We start from the raw sequence: 6,482 nt of genomic DNA on the forward strand, positions 1-6,482 counted from the left end.
AGGTTGACTCTTTTCTTTTTCTTTTTCTTTTTCCTTTTCAACTTCGGGTATGTAATTGGGTTTGACAATGTTCTTTCTGGACCTAAGAGTTGAAATTGATTTGACTTCTCCATTATAACTAGACTTTCCTATCTCATATTGACATTTTGGATTAGGGATAGGCTGACTAAGAAATGTTCCTTTTTCTCTATCAGCTAAAGCAGTGGCGAGTTTTCCTACTTGTGTCTCGAGTTTGGTAATTGATTGAGACTGGTTTTGTAGGATTTGTTGAGTGGATTGCATAAATTGTTGTAAGGTATCTTCTAAGGAAGGTTTTCTTTGTTGAGGATATGGTTGATTTTGTGGGGCATGAGTTTGGTTTTGCGTGTTGTATTGGTGCCCTTGATTCATTTGAGGTTGGTTTTTTCTCCATGAAAAGTTTGGATGGTTTCTCCAACTTGGATTATAAGTGGATGAAAATGGGCTATCATTTGGTTTCCCATAAGAATGAAGAGCATTGGCCTCCTCAGAAAAGGCTTCTTGGTAGGAAGGACATGATTGGGCATTATGGCAGGGACTAGAACATATAGAACAAACATCTTTTCTTGGTTGTATTGGAGAATTTATAGTTTGGCTTATGGCTAAAGCTTCTACTTTTTTCTCGCTAATTTGTCGAAGAATGTTCTTAAGTCTAATTCATCTTTTACTTCATACATTCCTCCTCTTTTTGTTGAATTAGTTGACCTAGACCTAGGATCAAAATAATTCTATTGTTGTGAATTAACAGACAAATCTTCAAGGGCATCCCAAGCCTCTTGTCCTTGAAATTTTAAAAAATTTCCGGTATGCATAGATTGAATCATTTGACGGTTAGAGGGAGTCAAACCATCATAAAAATATTTTACAAGTCTCCATTTTTCAAAACCATGATGAGGACATTTTAATAATAAATCTTTAAATCTTTCCCAACATTCATAAAAATCTTCATTATCTTTTTGAAAAAATTCAGAGATTTCTCTCCTTAGACTATTAGTTTTAGACATAGGAAAAAAATTCAGCAAGAATTTATTATAAAGTTGATCCCATATAGTTATAGATCCCGTGGGAAGGGAATTTAACCAAGCTTTTGATTTGTCTTTTAATGAAAAAGGGAACAATCTTAGTTTGACCGACTCATCAGAAAAGTTTTGAAATTTAAATGTTGAGCAATCTTTGACATGCATGTAAGGATCCTCTCTATCTAACCCATAAAAAGATGGCAACAATTGAATGATTGTTGGTTTAAGCTCAAAATGAGTAGCAGAAGTTGTAGGAAAAAGAATGCATGAAGGAGCATTAGATGAAATAGGTGCAAAATATTCAAGCAAAGTATTTTTAGGCACAACATTTTCATCAACAAGATTAACAATTGGTTCCATGATGCTCAAATTTTTACCAACACTCTCAATTTCAAACAAAGATAGACGTTTTTTTACTAATCGATTTTTAGAGTTACGTTCCCAATGATGCATACAATTTTCACAAACAAGGCAACAAGGATAATCTCAAACAAGCAATTTTCTGATGTGGAAGATCAGTTAAAACCGCAACAACAAAGCATACTTAGAATTTTTAGAGATTTCACAACAATATAATTCTTATAGTTTACTTGTCCCCAGGCCTATTTGATTCCACTTACTCGCACACTACTAACAACTCCCCGAGGTTAATTAGTAGAGGCGGATTGGGAATTTTGTTCAAATTTCCTTTAAGCAAAAATTGCTTATTGTGACAGGACAAGATTTAGGTTTCCCTTTTTTTTAAGTATTTTTTTCACAATTACACTAAAATATGATAAAATACAAAGAAAAATAAAGCAAAATTAAATACGACTAAAATTTAGGCAAAAGTAGGGAGGCATAGCATGCCATCAACCATAACAAAAATAAGGTAAAAATTAAGAGGCACAAGTGCCATCAACTAAAACATAAGATAAAAGACTAGGAGGCAAAATTTCCATCAACTAGCTAGGAGGCAAAATTGCCATCAATTAGTAACTTGCAAAAGTAAAATAAAATAAAAACTACAACAAGATAATTAAAGAAAGTTGCAACAAAGGTTAGGAGGCACAAGTGTCATCAACTAACAAAGAAATACAATGAATAAAAATTACAACTAAATTATAACAAAATTATGAGGCACAAGTGCCATCAACTATAAAAATTAAAAACATAGATTGATAGGAGGCACAAGTGCCGTCAACTAAAAAGAACAATAAATATAAATATATAAGTAAGTTTTTTTATGAGTGGTAGAACCGTCCCAAATTTTCTTTTTATCTTTTTTTTAGTTTTTATATAAATATATAATTTTCTTTTTATATTTTTGTATATATAGTTTTGTTAAGGCAAAAATTTAAATAACTAGTAGAAGAATTCACTAACCTTAAGATAAATTTCGTTTCATTTATTGTAACTCCCCGACAACGGCGCCAAAAACTTTATGAACCAAAAACGGGTATGTTTTAAAAATTTATACTCGCAAGCGCACGAATCGTATATGAAATATAGTGTTCATGTAAGCACGAGATCGAACCCAAAAGAGTTGTCTAAAATAAAAAAGAAAACTATTTTAAATCAAAACTAATAAAATTTAACCTAGCTCCAAAGATTGATGAGATTTAATGTCATGAATATAAAATAAAAGATTTAAAATAAAGTTATTTAAGAGAATGAAAATAACTCAATAATGATTTTAAAATAAGTGGTAAAAGGAAAGATTATTAAGATACTAGAATCCACAAAATGTAAGTTTAATAATATTTATTAGTATATTGATTCCCAAGTTTTAGTGATAGTTAAAATAAATCAAACTATCATTTTCTAAATAGATTTATAATTTTAAGCACAAATTACTTCTAAAAATATAGGATTTTTCTTCACTATTCAAAAAGTATAATTTCAAAGTATTTAATGTGAATCAACCTAATGAAACAACAAAAAATCAAATAACATTATTTACAAGGCAAAACATAATATTTTTGTTCTAAGCATGGATGTGTACAATTTAATGACACATATTACACAAAGAATATTATGTTTTTGCAAAATGAAGAACAAAGTGCATATTATCTAACAATCCAAAATATGAGATATTAAAGATAAAAGACATATATGAAGAAGAAAAATCCATAAAATTTTTTGCATTACAAGGGAAATCAACATACAACATAAATATTACCTAGTTACAAGTTGCTTCATCATGATCTTAATAATCTTATGAAAAAGATTAGAAGCACATAACTAGAGTAGAAATTACAAAATAAATGACATACATACTTGAAAATGCTCTTGAAAAACCCAAAATGGAAGAGAGAATGGTAGAGAGAAAATGGTAAAAAGAAGATGGTAACCAAAAATTAAGCACCCAAAAATGGTCTTGGAATTCCATATTTATAGCCAAAATGAGAGCATTAAAATAATCAACTTAAATTAATTAAATAAAGTAAATATGGTATGTAGAGGTAAATTATAGAGTGTAATGATGATGTTTGTGGTGAAATATGTGGAAAAATTGGGTAAAAATTTGGCATTTTTGGACAAAAGGACAAGGGGACAAGTGATGGGCTCAAGGAAATTTGGCAGCTGGTTTGGTGGGCTGGGTGGCTGCTTCAGGCGGCTGCTGTGATGTTGGGCCGAAGGTGGTTCGTAGGCCCACATGGGCTAGGTGGAGCTTTGGCTGAAGGCTGGCGTGTGGAGGGGAAGCTGGGCCGAGGTTGCATGCGGGCCCAAGGGGACCAGGCAGGTGTATGACTGGTAGCAAGCTGCTGGTGCTGGAGGAAGCAAAGGGGCTCGGCTGGGAGAAAGGCTGGGCCAAACCTTGCTTGGGGCAGCTGGTAGGCGAGCCTGAAGGAGGAAGGGAGCAGGTGCACGGCTGGGCCACTTGGAGGCTTGGGCCTGGTCTGGGCAGAGGGTGGCTTCAGCTGGCGAGCCCAATTGCCTTGGTTTTCAGTTTTGCCATCTTTTTTTTCCTTGCTTTTCAAACACAAAAATGCCATAAATTCCCTACAAAATAAATATAAAATAAATCATAATAAAAATATTTTCAACTATAAAATAAATCAAGTTAATTCTTTGAAAATATTAATTATAACTTAATTTATATTTAACATCTAAGTTCAAAATTGCATCTTTTTACTTCTAACTTAACAATATTAATTTTAAATAATTAAACTATAACATAAAACAATAAAATATCTAGAAAATTACAATAAGACTAATAAATACAAAATTACTTAAAAACTTAATAAATTACTTAAAAACTCAAAGACTAAGCAACAATTAGCATAAAAATGTGGTAAAATAATTATATTTTGTGGAGTTATCAAAAGTTCCAGAGAACTCCAAAGTCTTAATAATATAGACTCGTGGACTAGGCAGAGTTAACTGCTGAACCACGTAAAAATCCTCTAGTTTTCCTCTTTATTCATTTGCACCAGTATTCTATTGTTTAATTTCTCTACTATTTAAGTTGACGAAAAACGACGTCAACAAATATCAAATATTTCTTAACATTACACTTATTTAAGGTATTATTACAATAATAATAATAAATTGGTATTTATGTGCAACTATTAGTAATGATTTGATATTATTATTGTAAAAAAAAATTGATTTGTACTTAAGTGCAATTATTAATACAAATTTTGTATTTTTGCCGCAAATAATCCTAATATTTATGTGCAACTAGTTTAAATTATTTATAATTTTAGAGGAGGCAATGTCATTTTAAATGGTGTGGTTCAGATTAATCACTCAAAAATGTGTACTATCATTAGTTTTATAAGGGGAATTTACAGCTCATATGACTTTTTTTGCTATTTATATGGGATTTGTAATTTGTTATTGTTATCAGTATTTTTTAGGAAAAATACTAATTTAGCCCCTGTGTTTTGCCTGAATACTTGATCGGCTCATGTGTTTTGTTAAATAACAATTTAAACCATCTGTTTTGCAAAATGGATCAAAATAGTATCCTAAGCCCAATTTTGGTCAAATATTTTTTCAATATGACCAAAATACCCTCAAGTTTTTTTATTAACGAATCAATTAAATAATTAAAAATAGATTTTAACATAAAAATTAAATTAATTTATTTTGAAATAAATTACAATTAACTACATAATTCAAAATAACTTTTTATAATTAAAATAATACAACAATCTCACCAAACCAACAAATATGTTTGAACAAAACATCAACAAATTAATTCGAATCCCAAATCATAACACACACAACATCAACAGATTAAACAAAAAAAATTAGTATCAATTCTTATATCTGAATTATATCCAAAGAAAAAGAAAAAATTACATCACTCTAACAATGACAAAAACTATTGATTCATGAACCTATCATCATTTTCGATCTTGCAAGAACCAAATGCAGATTTTAAAAATCCACAGAGCCACTATTTCATAACCTAAGCTACCAGAGACGGAGAAGAAGCTCCAAAACCTACTCTATTGCGTTTCAAGCTAGCAAAAAATCCAAATAAGATCTCATATCTTATTGCTTGCCCAATTTCCTAAGGAAGAAGCCTTCTCACCAGCCACATCCCTCATTTGCCCAGATTCTGGATGTACCTAAATCCCAGCATCAACCTCGTTACAGCCTCTTCGTCCCTGGCTGCTTGCACGAACGACAACGTCTTCATCTCTGGAGGCCTAGACGAATGGCGATGATGCTCATCAAATACACAGAACCCACTCCCATTGCAGATCTGTCGAAGCAATCTCAACCTCATGAAGAAGGGGGTTATCGAGCTCTAACCACTGAAGTCGACAGGGAAGAAGGAAAAAAAAAAGAAAGAGGTTACTGATTAGGGTAGGGAAAAGAGAGAAACTTTAAGCTCCGTGATTGATGTAACTCCGTTGAATACCCTAGGAGATCTTAAGCAACTCCATTGAAGACCCTCACCACACAACCCTCACACAACCCTCGACCCTTGACCCCTCGCGACAAAGCCCGATCCAGCCCTCCCTCCGTGAACCCATCGCCCAACCCTCATTCTGCATGTGCCTGTGAGTTCGTCACCCAGCCAACAACAGAAGAAGAAGATTGGAGATTTAGGGTTGGGTTAGATTATAAATTTAGGGTTAAAGGAAGAGAGAAAGAGTTGGGTTTAATTTTAATTGGGATTGTTTTGGTTTTGATTTTTAATATATTTTAATTGTTGTATTTATTTTTAAATAATTTTAATTTGTTTTTATTATAAAATTTACTTTTATCTAATCAATTGAAAAACTTGAGGGTATTTTGGTTATATTGAAAAATGTTTGACCAAAATTGGGCTCAAGGTACTAGTTTGATCCATTGTTATTTTTTTTAAAAAAATATATTCAAATTATTTTTATGTTTTTCACAATTTTTTATATTCAATTTAAAATTTTAATTTAATAAATGAAGTTTTTTTTTTCTTTTTCCATCATTTTTTGTTTTTTTATTCAAAAATTTACATGTTTT

General features: G+C 31.5%; 1 non-coding gene across 1 annotated transcript; it reads left to right on the plus strand.

Moving 5' to 3' along the window:
- The first annotated feature begins 900 nt into the window (after window positions 1–900).
- On the plus strand, window positions 901–1,007 carry LOC133820467 (small nucleolar RNA R71). Its single transcript, XR_009886875.1, has one exon. It is a non-coding gene; the product is annotated as a small nucleolar RNA R71 (small nucleolar RNA).
- The last annotated feature ends 5,475 nt before the right edge of the window (window positions 1,008–6,482 follow it).

This window comes from Humulus lupulus, chromosome 2, assembly GCF_963169125.1.
Source record: "Humulus lupulus chromosome 2, drHumLupu1.1, whole genome shotgun sequence".
NCBI classification, from domain to species: domain Eukaryota; kingdom Viridiplantae; phylum Streptophyta; class Magnoliopsida; order Rosales; family Cannabaceae; genus Humulus; species Humulus lupulus.